Below are 20,800 nucleotides of genomic sequence, written 5' to 3' on the forward strand. Positions count from 1 at the left end.
GATGTCACTAAGGTGTTGATGTTTTAACCAACAAACCAACATAATACTCAGCCCTGCATAAACAGCAACATCAGCTTGAAGCGCCTTTTCCTTTCATGTGCCATTTCCCACTGGAAGTATGTATTGCCCCACCCCACTTCAGAGCTTGAGGTTTTCACATGTTCCCCTTGATTGCTTATCAGAGGATGGTGACACAGAGACCTGATTTCAGGGAGCACAAGACAGACCTGCCTCATTCACTTCTGTCTCCTCCTCTCCCCTCATGGAAGTAGAAGGTTTGTGTGGATGAATTTATGCCACTTGAAGGTTTCCTTAGGGAAGACAACTCCTCTGCCAGGTGCTGAAGCTAGTCTCCTGACAGCACAAACAAGAAGGAGCAAGTCAGAGGACCCTGCCCAGCAGACAGCATGAGATACCATATGAAATCTATTTTATGCTTACTGTCAGGGGAAATACTTCATAGTGGGTACAGGCATCCAACAGAATCTTCAGTAGATGTACGGGCCTATTTTGCCCTTAGAAGCAATGAAGAGTAGAAACACAGCTATTCAATGGGCAGTTTGGGTTTATCCAGAGGTTACAGAACAGGAAACCTAAGCAATTTTTTTCTTTCTCATAATGATCTGTGATATGACCAACACAGTGTAACTGCAATATCTAAATTAAATTCTTATTGAAGACAACCTTACTTCAAGCTAGACTTCTCCTTCCCTTCTCTCTCTTCTAATTTCCAGAGCAGATAGAATGAACACTGATGATCAATGCAGTTCAGCCGAAGTTCAGCACAGAGGCAGTTCCACGCAGGAGACTAACTAAGCAAATCCAAAATACAACCGTGTAACACACTTTGTCAGGAGATAGCCAGAAAGGCAGCCCTGGAGTTCAGTGTATGGGCTGTTCCCTTAGATAATGTAAACTCAGACTTACTTGTCTGTGATGTTGCACCTTTTGCCCTTTCCAGATTAAAGTCAGGACCATGTTCCCCTTTTTCTTGCCCTTCTCCCCATTTTCTATTTCCTAAAATGAAATGAGCAAAACACAGACTATCACAAATTAATGGGGAAAACAGAGAGAGAGCAAAACATGGTAGACTTACACAGTTAGATAGGAGAAGGTATAGCAAAAACAGAGAAGGACAACACGCACTTTTACCCACCAACTCCTACTCAGTTTTACAGGGAACCAGAGTGTAACAGCATCCTTCACTTCTACTCTGCACAAGTCACTGCACCATAACCATTTTTATACCTGCAGCTAAGCCTCTATCAATCCTTCTTTTGGGGACAGCTCCTGGAAGTCCTTCTGGTTTTTGGTTTCCCGTTAGGAATGTGCACAAAGCCTTTGAAGTCAGTGCTCCATCATGCTGCTTCCAGCATCAGATCTTACCACAGATTGAACTAAGGGGCAGGAAACCTCAACTGACTAGACAAAAGACCGGATTTTGTCTGTTGCAATGCTAGAAATACTTCATATATGTTCTGATGATGATGGCCTTTTGCTACAAGACCAGGACGGCATAACAGCAGGGTGAGCTTTCATACGTCACCTACCTAACAATTCCAACATGTGGCATTTTTACAGTCACTGAAAAAACTACAGTGGTAATTTGGAACATAGTCCAAAAGATGAAGGATCTGGATTTAATATCTAATAGTGACTCTCTGAGGCACAGGATGGTTATATGGTGTAAATGAACCATGATAGATATATCTTGCTCCAAAGATCAGTGATGCTGGGACAACAGTGAACAAACAGCTGCAGAAGGCAATCATGAATCAACGAAGAAAGATATTTTTTTTTTTTTTTTTTTCAGAAGCTAAAAGGGCTTCCATTTCAATTGTAAACTGTTCTGGGAAAGAGAAAAGATAGTCATGATGCTTCCTTCAGGATTTCAAAGACGGAACTTAGAGGAAAGCAAGAAAATGGTTTTGATAATTCTTCAGGATTGAAGATGGAGGAATAAAGATGGAAGCATCCCCGAAGTTCATTAGCTGCTCAAGCTGTGTACATCCCAGGCCTAGCTTTGCTAGTGAACCATCCCACAGTGATGGGGAATGCTGCAGGTGTGCATCCTACACCGTCTCCTTTGAACTGCAAGGAGCCAGCCAGTTCCAACCCCTGCTTCCCTCTTTCATAAAGCCTACAGTGTAAGGAAATACCACTCTGGTCAGTCACAATCAACAGACCTTTTCTCTTTAGATCTCTTTTTTCTCTTCTTCCATTTGAGTTTTTTTTTTCTTTCTTTCTTTCTTTTACTATATGAAGGCAATATTTACAGCCAAGGCAGTGCTGAGTAAGATGCAGTGATTATGGCTGATTTTATCACAGCCGTATTACTTAGCTGCAAGGTGAAGCGCTGTGCTAAAATGGATCATGAATCCCTGAAATTGACTATCCGTCACCTTTATAATCCTGATGGAAAGGCAGGTCAGATCAGGCCTGACAACTTCCCATGCAAACAAGACTACAACAGTGACGTCTGCTTGCCTCAAGGCATTTATTTGTCCAGAGAGGAAGGTGATGCCTTAAGGAACTGGACTAGAGAAAGAGGGAGAGAAGAAATCAACCACCCCAACTGCCTCTGCAGGAATCAAGTGTAAATAGAGAAGCCTAAATGTGTACACAGAAAGACTGCTAGGGGTATTGGATGAAAGAATATTACAAGCAGCTAAGAATCAGGATTGCAGCATGAAGGCCTCCCCCTAGGCCAGAGAACAGATTTCAGTTTCAAAGTTAGAAAAATAAAATAACACCTTCTCAGGGCGAATTTGTGGCATGAGATAAAATCTACAAATGGGGAAAACTTTCAAATGCCTGAAGAGTCTAGCCGTACCTCCTTCAAATTCAGTGTCAGAGCCCTTCTCACAAAGTCAGATTAAAAAAGTGTTTGCAAGCTTGGAGACTAAATTAATCAGGGTGTTGTCACTGGCCATTATTACACGTGGCACCTCTGCAACAAAACCCACAGAGTGATGGCAGCATCAAATCTCATGGCGGGTGTTGATTTGGGAACACCCAGCACAGTTGATAAGAATCACTTAGCTATCCCCGGGAATCTTCTGAACTGGCATATGGCCACATGCAAGAGGGACTCTCTAGGAGAAAAGACTAACTAGCATGTTATTGTTTCTAATGAGATTGACATGCTGCTTCTGGTAAACCCAGAACAACCATTTTCTTAAGGCAAGACTTGTTCTGAAGTATAAACACAAGTTGTCTCATTCACACACCTTCCAGGTTAGGGTGTATCTCAGTACCACTAAACACCAAGGAGAGCACTTGTTCTCGGTGTTCGTGTTCTATTCCCAGCATAGTTTCTTATGCATCAGGCGGCCTAGCCGTAGTCATCAACATTATTGTACTTTATTCCTTCCTATGCAAAAAGAGAATAATACTACGAATGTCACAGAGCTACTACGCACTTGTTGTCAAAAGTGGGGTAGACTCTTTGAGATCCTCAGATAGACAGTATTAAAGAAGGGCAAAGACTACTTACATCTTGCTCTTCTCACCTGTCCTTTCTTCCCCTTTCCTCTAGTGCTTCTCCTGGGTAAGTCACATCCCAGCTAAACCTCTTAGTGAGTGATTACATTACAGATAGTGCTAATTACCAAATGTCATCTGTGTGGTACAATCTTATCAACACCCCACACTTCCTCCCCTGAGGTGAGGGGGCTTGATCCATTTCATAAAAGTATCCTAGTTATCTGCTCTAACAAGCTCCATTCCCTCAGGCTTGAAGGTGGCTGTTTGCCTTTTTTTTTTTTTTTCCATCCTAAGTACAGATTCAAAGCTTTTCCGCTAGAACCTCTTGCAAGAAGGAGGGTTTTCCCCAGCAACAGACTGGTGGATACTATCCTTTGTGTATAAAAGAAGCCAGTCGGTTCCCAAGGTGCTGTGTTTCAGATAACATACACTTTTCCCCTCACACACCACGCAGCAGGCAGCACAGTTCCCTCACCTACCGTAGGGCAGAGGAACTCAATACCTGCCCTACAGCTGTGAACACTGAGTTTTGAACATGGGGTAAGAAAGGAAGAGCAGAAATAGGTAGGTTTAGCGCAAGAAAGGCCATAAATGCTTTGGTAAGGCAACTACCAAAGGCAACTACAATCACAACTGTAGTATCACCTGATATTTTATTTCTAGAATCTCCACCTGACCAGACTCTGCCAGTGCCATGCTCTTCTGCTCTGCAGCAATCCCTGCTAGCCTGGTTTGGTGCTCACCCCACATTTCTGACAAAGTAGCTGACATGCGGTGCCTCCATCTAACACACTTTGGAGCTGAGGTGCCCACTGCACAGATGTTCATAGTAACCGCCAGAGCAAATAGCTACAAATACTCTGAAAGAAATAAAGGTAATGACCCTTTTGACACGCTTTCCAGTTGGACTCATCCTTCTGGAGGATTAACAACATAACACGGGGTAGGCACAGTGATCCTGTGGTTTTGGTTACAGCACCACTAGTTCCCAAGGTTTTAACAGGCTAATTCCATCTTGCGCTATTATCCAGAAGGCAGTTTGCTCCCTTTTTAGTAGATACTTTGGTTGTATTCTTATTTTCATGTTTGAAGGTTGTTAGTGGTTTTTTTTTATATAATTTGTGTGCATATTACTTGCTGTCCCTGGAATTCATTTTGTTTCCTGCTAATGAAACCTCTGCGTCGCTAACAAAGCAGAAAATAAAAAAGGTAAATAGCACTCTCCAGAAACAATTTGTTTCTTGTTCTGTAAATTCTTGCTGAACAGCATCTCAGGGAATTTTCACCCCGATAAGAGAAGAGAAAAGCAGAAGGTGATTGAGAAAGAGGCGGACAAAGGGGCTACAAATGCAGTTAGTTGATCTGGAAAGGAAATAATAATGATAGTCACACTGTAGACAAAGAGGTACCCAGACAGCTGCACCTGTGAAACGCCAAAAAGCACTTGAGCACAGGCAAACCATTCGATTGAGTAGAAACCATTGGTTGCAGAGAGATTTGAAGGGGAGATCAGTTTTCTCATGTTTAACCCTTTGTAGCTATGCCAAGAGTCAGATGCCCTCGACAGAGTCCAGACTCAGAAAATGGAACAAGACACAGAAAATGAATGAGTAACCCTGTTCTTCAAAAACACAGTGACATAAGGTAGGTACAGACTGTGTCCGGTGGCACTGCTGTCAGTGAACGTGAAACAAGGAAGATGAAACTTAGGAAGAGGTGATACTGTTTTTTCCTTGCATGCACACTGCTACTACCCTAGAGAAAAGCAAAAGATGTTCTACAAAATGTAGTTTCTTTCTCACATAGGAGAGCCATTATATTTATTTCCATACATCTGAATATGAGTCGCAAGGCTGAAATTTTCCAAAAATTAGGACTGTTGAAAAGATTTTCAAGTTCATATTGAAGTTCCTAAATTAATGGCTTGCAAATAAAAAGAGCTGAACTAGTTGTTTCTACTGATTTTACTGTCTGATATTCAGATCTTAAGCTTTCTAATCCAAGCAGAGAGGTAAAAACAATATTGTAGGACAGGAAGGGAGACGATCTTACATCCTTCCACCTGTATAGTCAAATAATATGCTACCTCTGTGCCTTACTGCTTGGGAACCAGTAACAGAAATTAGTGCCCTTCCTGGAAAAACAGCCCAATCAACCTCAGATTCTGCCAGAAAGAAATACACTGAAAACCAGGACTTATTTCTAAGATGACTCGATTGTTGTAAGTAGCTAAGGGAATTAGATGGCCAAGAGTCACAGGGCCCTAAGTCCCTTCGCCACCTTTAAAAATGCATGCATAGTACTCTACACACGAACACACCTTTGCACTATCACTCACTGGATTACTGGACCAGTTCTTGTATGGAAGATTAAATACAAACTGCTCTACTGCTAAACCATATTTATTGAGCTTTAACCACCATGTAATTTATACGTCTCTTTTTGCAGAGTTGGAAAAACTCCATCAACAATAATAACTGTAATATTCGATTTCAATTGGTATGTTTTTAACCTACAATAAGCAACCTGTTATATCTATACAGAGCTCTTTAGAAGTTATGCAAGTTATTAATTGAGCTGCTAGGAGACCATGCAGGTTGGTTTTGTAGTAACTCCACAGTAAAAAAGAATGCAGCAACCAGAAAAATCCTGGCAAGATAGCAGCATCATCTCAGGAGATGATTGCTGCAGCTGTACTAGTTATTTACATGAAGTCAATTCCAAGTGATTATTAAGAACATGAGGTTTATCGTGTAATATAAAAGGCCAGTTCATTATGTCCACACAAGCTACAGCTTAAATGGCAAATCTCAATAATTCAGTTTTTCTAACAGCAGTTTGGGATTTAATCGCTGCACAATAACTGCATTAATTCTGAATTAATTTCTTAATGGAGATGTAATTGTCTTAGGCTGCATTTAAGGGGCCAAAACCTGCTCTCACCAGCATAAATCCAGTGGAACTTCATGTAAGAGAGTGGGATGATTTCAACAAAGAAACTTGAAGTCAACAGGCAGCTGAGTTTTACACTGGTATCAGAGAAAACAGTATGGCCCAACCATCATTTGCACTTTTTCACTTTCAGTCCCAAGTGACCCTTGTTTCCCTGGGCAAAGTCCATAGAAGTTCTAAACGGCATCACCTCTATTTACTACTATTATTATAATCCATTCATTTGTAAGACACTTCATCCAAAAGGGCTTCAAAGCATTTCACTGCAGGGAAAACATTTCATTTAATACCAAAATGCTTTCAGGTCTGGGGTGAAGAAACCAGCTCATACAGATGGAGGAGCTAAAAGGGCAGACAGCCACATTTCCATTTGGCTAAGACATTCAAGCTGACACCTCCAAGTACCGTAACAAGCCCTGTATGAACAATTTAAGGAAAACGGCTTCAGGAGGTGTTCACAAGAACTTGGATACTACTGTGGCAGGCACCCTGGAAATCCTTAAGATGGAACTGAAATCCCTAGGAACAAAAAAGTGATTGGTGCTACAGTCATCATATAATATGGAAGAAAATGGTGATGGCAAGAAACTGATGTTGTAGGAAGAATGCCTAGACAGCATGAACAGGCACATGAAACAGATATATTTTAGATCTTCCAGTTGCCCACTCCAGATAATGAACTCTTAGTGGTAAGAAGAAAGTTGAGAACACAGAAAGCAGCAAGGCAATAAATCATTTTGAGTAATCAGTGAGGCAGCTAGAAGTTACAGTGACAACACTGCAAGTAACGCAGAAGATTTGAGTCTACTGAGCACTGGAAGCTGAATTCTAGCCCTGGAAGTCCTGCAGCTGCAAGATGGGCTTTGAGGCTCATCCCTTTCAAGGCCATACCAAGGAAGAACAGCGGGACAGTAACACCTCTTACAATCCTAGCCAGCCAGAGAAGTTGCAAAAATTCACCACGTGACAGTAAGTAAACCTTGTGGAGAATACACAAACAAATACAGCCCACAATGCCCTTTCTTCAATTTTAGACATGTCATCTACCACTGTACACAAATATACCCTTTTCCTGTTGAAAGCCAACAGAGAGAATTTTCAGATGCACATGTTGAGCATTTTCCTACCAGCACCGCAGTAACTGCATGTGACTTTTCCCTCCATTTTACATCTATTCACACCATCAGTGACACAGAACCACCAACAGCCTCTCTAACGTTTGGTTTAATATTTATCAAATGAAGAGAGCAGTCACAAACTGCATCCTGCTAAAACATCACGCACATGCCTGCCTGCCCCTTGAGGACCTCCTCTACAGACACTGCCCTGGCAGAACCTTGCAGACACCTCATACAACAACTGTGATACCACAGGGTGCCAGTGGCACAGGTGTACTGCACTAAGAGTCAGTGTTTTAAACAAATCCAGCAACACCCACTTGGCCAGCTCTAGTTTCTCTTTAAATCTATATTCAATGTTTACCCTCTTCCCCTAAATGTGACAAGACCGTCCAACTACTGAAACCATGCCAGTAGACTCAAGACCTCTATTCAGACTTGAGGGATGGGGATGGTTAGTATGAAGCAGACCAAGCAGAAGTCATTGTCTTCATATTATGAGGAAAACAATATTTGGACAAAGGAACTATTTTTAAAAGCCTTTCCTGCCTTTCACTTTTTTGGTACAGGAAAGAGAGTTAAGCAGCTTGTTTTGGGGTCTGCTACTCACACATGAATACATCAGCAGTATATTCCTTTGCACCTCAGTAATACAAGGCATATACAAGCAAATATATATTCACTACCGTTTCTCTAAAAAAAAAAAAAAAAAGGCAGAAAGCATAGAAAAAGCACACCACAATTACTTCCTCCTCTAATGACAGGAAGACCTCAATAGAAAACATACATGATGTGAGCAAGGCAGTCAGCACCAGAAGTTGTATTAAGAGACAGGAGTCCCTGCCTCTTTATATGCCAAAAGGACACTGTCTTTCAGGTCAGTGAGCTAACCCTCCTTACGGATAAAGGTCATGATGAATTTTAGCAGATCAATCATCAAATCTGTCAGAGATAAAGGAAAACTGCCAGAACAGTTTTGATTCCATTTTTTATCTAAATCAGACCTCTCTATGGAAATTGTCAACTTCAATGAAATGTTTGATGGCTAAATATTCAAGTGTTTCCTTGTGATAATCTCAGAACATTTTGTTTAGATCCATTCTTTTGATTTGTATATCATATTAATATTTCATCTAATCTATTGCGCTCTATCAGTTGTATGTGAATTACTATTTACTTACCAGTTCAATAAAGTAAAAAAATTGAGGTAATGAAAACAAATCAAAATAAAAAAGTGAAAGTTTAAATAAAAAAATACATCCAATCGTCCCTAATGGAAGAGGCTTCACAGAAGCAGTGTTGAGAGAGCTGGAGATGATGGTGTCCTCTATATTCAGCAGAGTATGGAACAGGGATTTTGACTATAGTGTGATAGAGCTGATGTTTTGCCTGTTTATGTGGATGTCAGAGTATGTGCAGTGTGTTCTAAACATTGAAAATATTTAGGTTGTTCTGTGACTCTAAGGTAGCAAATGGCTTCACTCTATGCCTTCGAGATCGAAAAACTTCTCCATTGTGAGAAAGTTGAGCTCTGAAATTCAGAATTCGTCTCTCAATTTATCTACATAGGCTCAAATTCTAGCACCCACACCATAACTGCCCTGGCAAGTCTAGTCATTGTAAGCTCTTCCAGCCATTGCACAATCTGTGCTAGGCCGACTGGGGAAGGAAATAAAGCTTAGAGAAAGAAAGGAAGATATAACTTAGCTATACCTTAGAAAGAAAGGGAATTTATTAAAAGAACTTGCTGCTATAGCCTCCGGCATTTCACGGTATCACAGACATTTGCCTGTGGTATCCTGATTCCCTGGCATGCAAGATACAGTGTAATTCACATGTTAGGGCAGATTTTCCAAAAGCAGGTGACAGACCAAAGACTCATCCATGGTTCAGTATGTCAGTGGATACAGTAATTTTTTTGTCGTCTTTAGGTCCTTATACCACATCCATCACTACAGAATCTCAGCAGCTGGTGATGTTCATCAGACACAAAATCAACGAGTGGCCAAGATTAAATAAAACAGTGGCCAGAATTGGGTTCTTAAATTCGCACTTTGGCAGAGGAACAAATAGCATAATCCTCCACACTGAAAGGCAAAAGTGGTCGGGCAAAATCCACCGAACACGCCATGTCGAACCTCCACAATAACTTCTGAATGCACCCATCCATAACCTCAAATCTAAGCCAAAGTACTGGGTTTGGAGCCAATAAAATCCCCTGATCAGGTGGTGGGTCTGGATGGTACAACAGCCTTTTCTAGACTTCAGACCTACGAATCTGAGAATTTACAAAAAAAGTAGTGCATACTTCAATCAAAATCACCCTGCGTGTTTCAAACTGTGGTAATCTACAGACACATCCTAAGCAACAGCCACACATTGGCAGCTGAACACCCCAAGCACTTCTGCACATTGAGGCAGAGGATGAAGTAGATGAGCTTTCAGGATCTCTCTAAACTATTTTCTCTGTGATCCTATGAAACCTGCACAAACTAGCCATGAGGGACCTTTCATACAGCTTGTCTGACAAGATCAACCTGGACCAAGCTGATGGAAAGCGCCATCATTCACAGGAAAACATTCCATAGAAAATGTTCTTTTTGCAAACATATATTAATAAATGAAAGCTGGTACAAGTCTCTTGCTCTCCCCCAACTCTGCACATAAGAAGTGCTGGGGTTATTACCAGCTCATCAAATATTCCATTAAGACTGACAGTCCGAAAAGAGAACTGCCATTTGCACAAGTTCTCTCCGAGCTCCAGCAGCCCTCTCTGTCAGTGTCATGGCTGGACTAAGATTCTGTAGTGAGCAAAAATGAAGTCAGAACCTCTTTAATATATAACTAGCAATAAGAGGAGTGTGAGGGCATTTGAATAATACATCTCATGGTCAGATGAAGCAGTAGGAGCCAAAAGAGAAAGAGTGTAAAAAGTCAAGGGGGCAAAGATCAGAGAAAAATGAGACTTACGTACCTATGTAAAGGGAGAGGTCCAGTTATAAGCTGATAAATAGTAAAAATAGTCCTTTGCATTTATAGAATGCTTTACTTTCAAAAGATTTCCAAAATGGAGCTCAAAGGCTGGTGAGAATCATTGTTCCCTTATTATAGCAGAGGAAATAGAAATCCACAGGAAGGACATGACATTTCCAAGGGCACTTCAGGGTGGCAGTGGCAGAGCTGTGACTACAGCCTGTTTTCTAATGGCTGGAGCAACCGGCCTCTCCCATCCTATCCCTGACAGAGTGTCCAGAGACAGGGAGATAATACACAATACTGCTGAGTTTCCCCATAAACCTGATTAAAGACGGGTTTTTGGTGTTTATGCCAAGTTTACTGGTGCCAGGTTAGCCTAAGGCTACACTAGCAAATGTTATACTCACAATGCCTGAAAAATGCAGAGAAAAATGAGAGCACGGAAATAATTTAGTGCTAATACTGAGCTTTGAATCCCTGTTTCCAGCACCTCAAAATATAGATGTGTTTTCCTCTTGCATTTTGGTTCATATTCCCAATTATAATCACTGTCTTGCCTGTTTGTTTTTTGGTTTTTTTTTGTTTTCTTTTTTTTTTTTTTAATTTACATTAGTACCTAGGATTGGGGATCCTAGAGATGTCATTTAACATCTATGACATCTGCAAACAATGGCATGAATATAACCTCTTATTTTTCAGCAGAGTAACTCTTCTGACCTTGACACATTTGCAGTCAATTTGAACCTGGGTGTAAAAATCCACCACTGCATTTGTCATATCTGCTTCCCTAGAGCCTTCCCCATCCCTATACAGCAACACTTTTCGGTTCCTGCAGTGGCAGGACATGGGAAGGATCGCGGTGCCTCACAGGAAATTTCCATCTGAGAACGACCGTAGGAATAGCAAAAAAAAGTTCTGGGCCAAGAAGAAGTTAGAAGTGAAATTAAAGAGGCTGCTCTACTGCTCCCCCTAAAATAAAGCCTCGATACTAAATAAAGTAAAAAAGACATGCACAAAAACCCCTTCAGCTCCTTATTTAAAGGTAAAGCAGCAAAAAAGCAGCACGGTGTGCAGCTGGAGCAGATGACTAAGCTACAGACCTGTGTGGGCAGAAAGTCCTTAGAGAAGGGATTGCTTTGTCCTTTAAGAGCACAAAACGTGAGGTAATGTTTGCATTTGACAGCTGCTGAAAAATAAATTATTATTATTATTATTGTTACAATACCTGTATGGAGTGCAGGTGCCCAGCTGCTGGCAGGGCCAGGCTCTGTGAGGCCAGGGCGGGGCCACCCCGTACCGGTTCTGACTGGTTCCAGCTGGTTCCAAGAGCCCCTCAGCCGGACCCAGCCAAGCCCCTCAGCCAAGCTGGCAGCGCCCTGGGGAAAGTGTGTGTAAGAAAAGGCGGGAAAAAAGCTGGACAGGGAGAGGAGGAGGGAACAGAATGAGAAACCACAGAGGAAATATAGCAGTCAGAGAAGGGAGCAGCAGACAGAAACCGCCATGCACTGATCATTTACCTGTAAGTAAAAGGGGGGACACCATCCCACCCCCCCCAAAAAAAAAAAAAAAACCACCAAACAAGAAGTCCACAAACCCCACAGGAACTGGAACAAGTTAGATGGTCAGTTTGTCAGTGACCTCCAAATTTCTAGCTACCTCTGTGACTTTCAGTACCTCACAGCGTTTAAAAGCAAAGGGGCACTTCAAGGATGAGCCATGGATGGGAGGACCCAGGGCAGATGGAGGGGTGTAGCCCAGCAGACCCACCTCCCACCCCACTGGAGAGACCTGGCCTCAGAGCAGCATGGGGTCAGGCTGAAACGGAGGAATAAAATCCATTAAATGGGCGCTTTCAGTCACAGAATCAGTTTTCCTTATTTTCCCCTCCTTCTGAAGAATAACGCTACTTCAGAAACTTTCCAGCTCTAAGGCGCAGAGAGGCTGCAGTGCCAGGACAATCTGACCCAGCTCCAGACGGTGACTATTTGTCAAGGTACAAACACCTCGCTTGGAGGGAGCAGAAGTTGTAGTGTTCTGCAAGCATCTAGACTAATATGCAAGAAGCACAGATGAGAGGTCCTTGGTCATGACACATACTTGTAATAATAACTGGTCGTGTAAGAGAGAGACACCCTAGAAAATTACATTGAAAATACACTGAACTCTCCACAACATGTTTCTTTGAAATATTTCACAGGCACCGTTGTTGCCTTGCAGAGACAGCTGGAATTACAGGGACTCTGTAGGGAGGAAAAGTTCAAATAATGAGGATAGGTATAAACATTATTAGGAGTGCAGGGATTTCAGACAAACACTCTGTGTTTGCAGACAGGGTGGGTTCAGGATGGGTTCCATCTTAACTACAGCATACCCCAACTGTGCTTCGGAAAATTAATATGGTTTGGAGGGGATTTTCTTAAATTCAGAGCTAAGGAAAGCTGGCAGGTGCTAAGGAGCGCTCAAGTTAGACAAAGACATCTGCTAGGGATGTCAGTAATAGAGAGATAACTGTTACCTGGGAGCAGAGGATAGGACAGAAACTTCAGCTAAAGGAAAGCTGAGAAACGTTACAACTGCAGAAATAAATTCTGAAAAATAACAGGGCTTCTGACACAGAATTTCAATAAAATTAGGCCCCGGGCCAAAACTAAAAACAATCATGTGTGTATACATCACTGTGGAAGGTTCTGAACAATAATAGGTAACTGAGAACCCTGGATAATGGAAGAAAACCTTGTTATAATAAGGACTAATGGAATGACAAAGATCAATGGAAGAACATAATCTTTGGTTTCAAACTGTATGTGAAGGACATACTAGGCATTAGAGGTAAGGGTGCTGTAACCCCACAGAATCCAGTGAGGTAATGTTTTGAGATGTTCACAAAGTATGCTCCAAAATCCCCAAATATAAGAATATCAGTATACTAGCAGGGTTACATCATCATCCTCTTGATCAAGAGGACAGAAAAATGCTAAATGCATAATGCTGATGAACATCAAAGCAGTAATCAGTCTAATAAAGCAGAAAAAAGTGGGTGACTTTGGTTATCTGCTTACAAAAATGAGTCAGGTGTCATGTTGGGTGACAGTTTAGAAAAATAATTTCTTGACGTGTTAAATAAATTATCACTTAGAACAGCTGACTCCATAGCTCACAGAGACAGGAGACTATTTTCAGTGTAATTTGACATGAAAGACAAAAGTCTGTTTGCAAAGCAACTGTTGTTGATGCACTGAAAAGCAATGACCTCTTCACAAACAGGCTCATTGTCCTTCAGAAATTCCACACACACCCCAAAACAGAAAAAAACACCAAAACTCAACAACACAGATGTGAAGTGACTAAATTTTTGAAAGGAGATTGCAAAATTAAAGAGGTAACTGGTTGAAAAAGTAACATCAGAAATGATAAGGATTATCACGTATCCTAATACATAAAGACAAGGGGAAAAAAAATCATCCAAGAGTCAGAAAGACATCTCCGCATAAGAAAAGTAAACACGAATTTAGGAAGTGAAGTGAGGAAACCCTTAAAAAAAACCCCAGTACATTTAAATGGACAGGCTGAAGAAATTATCTGAGCTACACAGGTATCCCATCAGTAAAAAGAAATCCAGTCCCAGTGAGGCCAACCCAGAGAAACGTAAGAAAAATACAAAATTGTCTTGGTTCCCTTTTGGAATATCTCCTGTTTATTCTTTTTTACAGTGGCTTTGCTAGTGTAAGATGTTTGGGGGAACTGCAAGATCAAGGTCACGCTGCTGATACTCAGTGGTTCTCTGCCCATATACACCTGGTGAGAGACACCGAGCTGAGAGATGTTATTCTAATTCTCAGGCAGGAGAACAGGAACTAAGTTCAAAGTGATCCTGGCAAATAGGAGAAGTGGTCCAAAATAAGCAAGGTGAAATCTGACAGGAAGGTACCAAGCGCTATATCAAAGAGGGGAATTATGTCCTGTAGAGAATGCCCACTCACTGATATGTTAGTGAAAGTCCTACAATAACAACCTGAAGCATATAGCAGTTCATACAGTAAATAGGAGCCAGCAGAGCAATGCTCTAAAGAAAACACATGTCATGTTAAGAGGAGAATAATGTGCAAGATGTGGAAGGTGTCATTTGGAAGATGTATACAATTATGAAGACACTTCGGTTGAAGAACTGCTGTCCAGTTTTAGGCACCAGACTTGAGGAAAGAGCCACATCAACTGGGATAAATCCAGCACAGAAGAAAAAAAAAAATCTTTAAAAAACATCACCCATGAAGAAAGGCTGGCAAAAATGCATTTGTTTAATCTAGAAAAGAGAAGACTACAGAACTAACAGGCCTTGAATACATAGAAACTTATCACAAAGAGGACAGTCTTTGTGTCCACAGCAGTCAGGGGCGGGGGGGTGGGGGGGTGGGGAAATTGGCCCAGCATACAAAATGAATGGTTTGATTTGGAAATGAGAAAAAAGTTTTCAGTTCTTAGGATAGCACAGCACGACAGCATGCTACCTAGGCAGATGTCTGAGTCTCTTTCATTGGAAATTTCTAGAAATAAGGCAAATATTCAGAGTAGTCAGTCCTGCATGTTATAATTTTTACATGATCTTGGGAGAGATCTTAATATCGTACTACTGCTGGAGCAAGGTTTCCACTCCACTCACATGAATATGCTAGAGCTCCCAAAAATACATTAGGTTAGCAGAGGACATAAGTTAGGTCCAGTAATCAAAGGATCTGTGATAACACCAAGAACCAGATTATGCAGAGAGATATTTGAAAACTGGCGTTATGGAAAACCAAATCAAAAAATGAAGGATTAGATTAGCCAGGGGGGCGATGCAGGCCAAGACTGAAGGGTTCTTGGACTTGGATGTAGGAAGCCCAGGGCTGGGACAGCAGACCGTGATAGGTAAGACTTCAGACCTGCATTTCACAGGAAAACAACAAACAAACCCAGTATGGACCCCATGGGTAAGGCAGAGTAATTTCAAACCCTGTACGGGAAGATAAGAATTAGTTGCTATAAAAGGTATAGATGAACCGAGAGCTCATCCAACGCAAAGGAAGAGTCATCATAAAATCTCACTGAAAATCCTAATAACAATTTCTGTATAAAAAAGAAATAAAAAAGGAATTAAAAAAAAACCTCAGGAGTGAAGCATTAAGAGCAACATTCAGAACTAAACTCGCAATATTCGATTCGTTACAGTTGCCCAATATATTCCACATAGATAGTATAGGAGGGAATTGGGGGATATGGATGCCTTTAGCCATGATGCACAAGATGAAGGGAAGAGGTGAGGGGAAAGCTCACTTTCTAAATGCAAGCAGAACCGATAAATCACAGCCTGGCTGGCATGGCAAACACCAGTCCCTCTGGCAGCTTTGTAATTACTCCCTAAATGTGGTCTCAACCCTCTTGATGTGGAGATAAATAACTTTATGTGCAAAGCAATTAAAGCCTCGGGCAACACTGCCGGCAAAGCTTGGTCACTGTGTGTCACTATCCATTTGCCAGAGAGGTGTACAAGTGGTACTGAGTTTATTAAACCAGAGCACTGGCTTCCACACATCAACCTGCCAGAGGCCTTCTTTGGATGGCCCTCAAACAATTGTTTCTCCTCTCCAAAGCAATGAAACATGCTGGTTCAAGGGCTGACCCTGAAGTGAGTTGAGAGACCCTCTGAGCAGTGTGCTAGGCATTTTGCTCCTATCTGCTCTCCCAAAAGAGAGCAGTTTTCTGCGTCGTAAGTCTGATACCTACTGGGGAACCTCTGAAGGAATTATCAATCATCGTGATTAGATTCCTCCTCTTCTCAGGAGAGATCATGCTCGGTTGAAACAAGAGCTATTGCTGGGACGGTAACAAATCACTCTGAAGCAGAGCCCTGCTTGCTGCATTCCTCTTTCCCTTTTACACCTGCACTTCTCTGCCCTTTTCCTGAATGGCCGTATTTTCTCTACATCTCCTGTCTATCCAAAGTAGTACCTGCCTCCAGGTTTATCTCACACCTGCTGCCTACTTGTATCGACAGCTCTGGAAAGCAAACTTAGGGAAGTTCTCCTGCAACCACGTATGGCTGGGCGAAATGGCGCTATACTGTGATACCTGAATCCTATCCCTCTCTAAGGAGCTACTGGCCTACTCAGCTCAGAAGTACCGCATACTGCAGCATCCATGCCAGGAAAAAAAAAAAAAAAAAAAATCCTAGAAAAAGCACCACGCAGGGTGCAAGCCATGACTGGCTCGCACAGCCCCAAAGCAGCCATCATATGCCAGGCAAATCACCTGGTGGGGAGTCCGCTGGCCTGCAAGAAAGGCATGGACTAGCTATATCCGTCACAGCAAATCAAGCCATCTTTCTGCCTAACATAAGGTGCACGACTGGCAGGACAATGGTATGGACCGGACCGCTGTCTAACCCTCTCAGAATGTACAGCTCCAAGTTATGTGAAAATTGGGATAGCTTCTGATTTCAAGAAAACTGAACAAACCCCAAATATTTCAGTTTTGGAAAACTGATTTTTTTTTTTTCTGTTCTGGTTTCAATCCACCACCAAAAGAAAATAAATCAGCACAACAGCCATTTCATTCAAAATCCTTCCTGGCAAACAGATTTTTTTTAACCTGGTTTGGTTGAGAACAGAACCTGAAACAGTATCAGTGTTTTGATAAAAAGCAATGTTCCTTTAAAGCCAGTACTGATTAATACTGGCTACTAGGGGGCACTGCGACATTCAAAGGAGGTACAACTCTGCTACCCACTGCTTGTTACAGTCTCCATGCAATCTTTCACAGTACCTTGGGTACAAATACAGTTATATTCCAGTTTGGGTCATTTCACTCTTTCTAGTAAAAGTACCTCTTCAACTTTAAAATACATACAATGCATTTTTCCCCCCAATTCCTTAGCACAAAGCTATTCAACAAATGCTGGCTCCTTCTTCAGAGGTGACTGTGTTTCAGTGATCATAGGAGACGAAACTTGTTTGTAAACCAGTTTGAGATCATTCAGGACAATCATGACAATGTAACGTAAGAGTTAAGAATTATAATAGTAATCATAATAATAATGATAATGAATATTTCTCTTCCCACTGCAATGAACCCATCTGGAAGGCCTCAGTGTGAGGCTTCAGAAGTATCCAAAACTGTGATTAGAGCAAAATTCATTTCGGCAGGAAGGTGGAAGCTCAGAATGCCAAAGAAAGAAAAAAGGAAGAGAAAAATCCTTTCTAGTTTTGGCCAACAGACCTAATCGGAAATTCTTTTGAAATGTTATTCTCTGGAAGAGAGCTCAGTTAGCAATATTCTGCAAATGCTCAGCCCACTTCATCCATCTGCCAAGCTGAGAATGAATATTCATAGCAAGTTATTTTAATCATTGTGTTTTTCTTGATGTGACATAATTCTATATAATTTTTCCCCCCGGAAAAAAACCCTCTTTTTATGCTGTCAAGTCAGAAAGTTTTTTCTCCATCTGCAAGAAAAAAGGGACATTGGGTGGCTCACGCATGGGTTGTAGCAACAGCCTCATCAACGCTTCTCAAATCCCAGCATTAACAAACTAGCTAATGTCACCAGTGAAATGAGGATGTGCTGGCTTTTACCTGCCCTCTTGAACACAAGGAATTAGTATCTCACACAAGGGATGATCGGGGTGAGAGTGCCAGACTAATGTAGGCAACCCACACCTGGGGGAGCAAGGGAGGCTGCAGTGGCAGAGCTGGGAGCTCAGGGCTGGAAGACCATGGGTGCTGCACTTTGAGAATGAAGGAAATAGGCAGAGAGCTACTGCAAACACATCCAGTGAATGTTGCTTGTAGCCACACACCTTCAAAAGCATATAGTACATAAAAATGCTTTTACAGTTTTTGAGATGTTCTTAAAATAGCTCACGTTCAACACTTAGCAAAAGCGCACATTTCTGGCAAAATTGTCCAAGCAGACAGATTATAAATACTTTAAAGTCCACTGAAGTACTTCAGGAACAAACAGGGTCTTTCCCTGGTTTTAACTGGTGCTCTCAGTTCCCAGCACATTGACAAGACATTTTCTCACGTTGAAAATCCTGAGGAAAATGTTGTTCCTGCAATAAGAGTCTAAAATATTCAATACTTAACTGATGCAAGCATTTCCCAGGTGTCATACATTAACTGCTGGGCCAGGCAAGCTGGGTCACAGGGCTCTGCTCAGTGGCAAGAAAGAGGACACAACCAGGTTTTCTTAAAAACCAGGCGTGTATTTTATAGATCACTCCTGCCTCCTCCTTGTTCTCTGATTGTTGCACCTTGGTGTCCATCCTGCTCCTTGTTCTCTGGTACACCACACTGCAGCGACCTCCTGCTCCCAAGGAGTTTGTGCCCAATGACTAGGTTGCTACCTCCTACCTCAGAGCACCCCAGAAACCCCATGGAGTGCTCCCCAAAGTGCTGAGCCCAGATGATTCCTGGGTGGGATCAACATGAGGAGCAGCTTATTAGAAGGACATCTATGGCTTGTTCCCAGTTGCTACTCAAGTACAACCCATCTCCTTTGATACAGTTCTTTGAGTAGTACAAAAGGGAGGCAGTGAGTACCATACAAAGGTGGATTACAAGAAGCTAAATAAGTTGAGATTTCTTTCTTGCCACCTCTGCTTCATGCTCCCTAGGCAGATCTGCATCTAGCTAAGAACACTGCAGTCAGTTCAAATCACTTCTTCAGTGTAGCAATCCAAGACCTTTAGTTCAGGAAAAAAAAAGGAACAGGAAGGAAAAACAGCAGGCAAGAAAGGAGAGACAGTGATCTGCATTTAGCTTTAATTAACTAGTGGATCTGTTCTGAAAGACAGTAATATACACCAGCAACAGGCCCACGCGAACATCCAGAAATCCCTAATTGCATCCTGTTGCCTGCCTGCTGCTGCTCCTCTTACTTTCCTGACATTCTGGCTCCACTCTTTGGCCACACTCTGCCAAGCACTTTGCAGAAAACCAGTGTTGTCCTCTTCCAGTACTGGAGGCTGCTGCAAAATTCAGGATAGCTGTAACGCTACTTACGGTTGGCAAGGGTAGAAAAAGGTTGAAGTCCAATTGTCACTATTTGCATTTGTCTGTTTCCATGCAGAGACTGGTAAAAAAGAGTTAGCTTCCATACTGGTGGATGGCATGGAAGAGAGAGCATAGAAAGAAATTCCCTGGGACAGATCTGTCACCCTTATAAACAGGCATAGCGTCACTGATGCATCGTGGAAAGCACGGGAGCTCTGCTGACCAGCACCAGTTTTGAATCTGACCTACCAGGAACACAAAATGACTTGTCTGTCTTAGGAGAAGAGGAATCTGTCTCAGAAGACAGGTTACAGCCTAGACCTTTCAGAACAACCTTACAGATTGCAGTGGAGAAAACCTCAACAGGGTTCTACGAAATTAAATACGCAGTCTACACAATGGCTTTCTAAAAATACAGGACTGAAAGAGAAAGAGATTCTCCTAAGGTGGCTCGAATTCTCTATTAAATACTAAGCAAGATTCCATAAAAGCTCTCTAAATGTTAGCAATTTCCATTAGGGAAATCTTTAATGATAGAAGGTCATTACCAGCTGAAGGCCTAGCAATGAGTTCCTGGCTCCCAATCCAAATCCTGGTGGACAATGTCTGTATGTACAGCTGAGCAACTAACTCATGCCAGATAAGACAGCCAACAAATTCAGTTTCCATCCATGACCAGAGGGCCATTGCTTTGAATTTGGTTTTGTTTATTTTTGTTTCCCAATTATGTTTGTTAAATTGTTTGCATTTTTTCATAAATGGCTTCAACACACACTATATATTCCAAATTCAAATGGTACTGCTTAACTGCAATTGGTCAGATAAGTAATATTCCTACTGCCTGAGCACTGAACCACTTCTGGAGTGCTGTGATAGCTTACAGTATATAAATTAGCTAAGGAGAGTACATACTACACATCTGAATGTCCCTAAGATTTTCAAATGAGACCAAGAGAGAAAATGCGTGTACATGTGGGTCCTCTAGGAGGAAAAATGGAATAAGGGCAAAATCAGGGCTATCTTCTCATCCCTGACATCACATTTTAAAGTGCACTTCTCTACCATCTTCCCAGTACTTTGGTTTTTTTTAGTCTAAAAGCTAACTATTTGAAATTCATGACAAATACCTCCCAGCCAGTTCTCTATTCTGATTCCAAAGACCATAATATCTGATATTCTCAACACAGTCTGGCAAGGGAGCACTTTTGGAAGGGGTGAACGCATTTCAGATGGAGTATT

General features: G+C 41.8%; 1 protein-coding gene across 1 annotated transcript in view; it reads right to left on the reverse strand.

Moving 5' to 3' along the window:
• Nucleotides 1-20,800, reverse strand: part of LSAMP (limbic system associated membrane protein) — a 1,030,544-nt gene that overhangs the window by 613,536 nt on the left and 396,208 nt on the right. The gene's annotated exons all lie outside the window — the stretch shown is intronic.

The sequence above is a fragment of the Strix aluco genome, chromosome 2 (genome assembly GCF_031877795.1).
Source record: "Strix aluco isolate bStrAlu1 chromosome 2, bStrAlu1.hap1, whole genome shotgun sequence".
In the NCBI taxonomy this organism is placed as follows: Eukaryota; Metazoa; Chordata; class Aves; order Strigiformes; family Strigidae; genus Strix; species Strix aluco.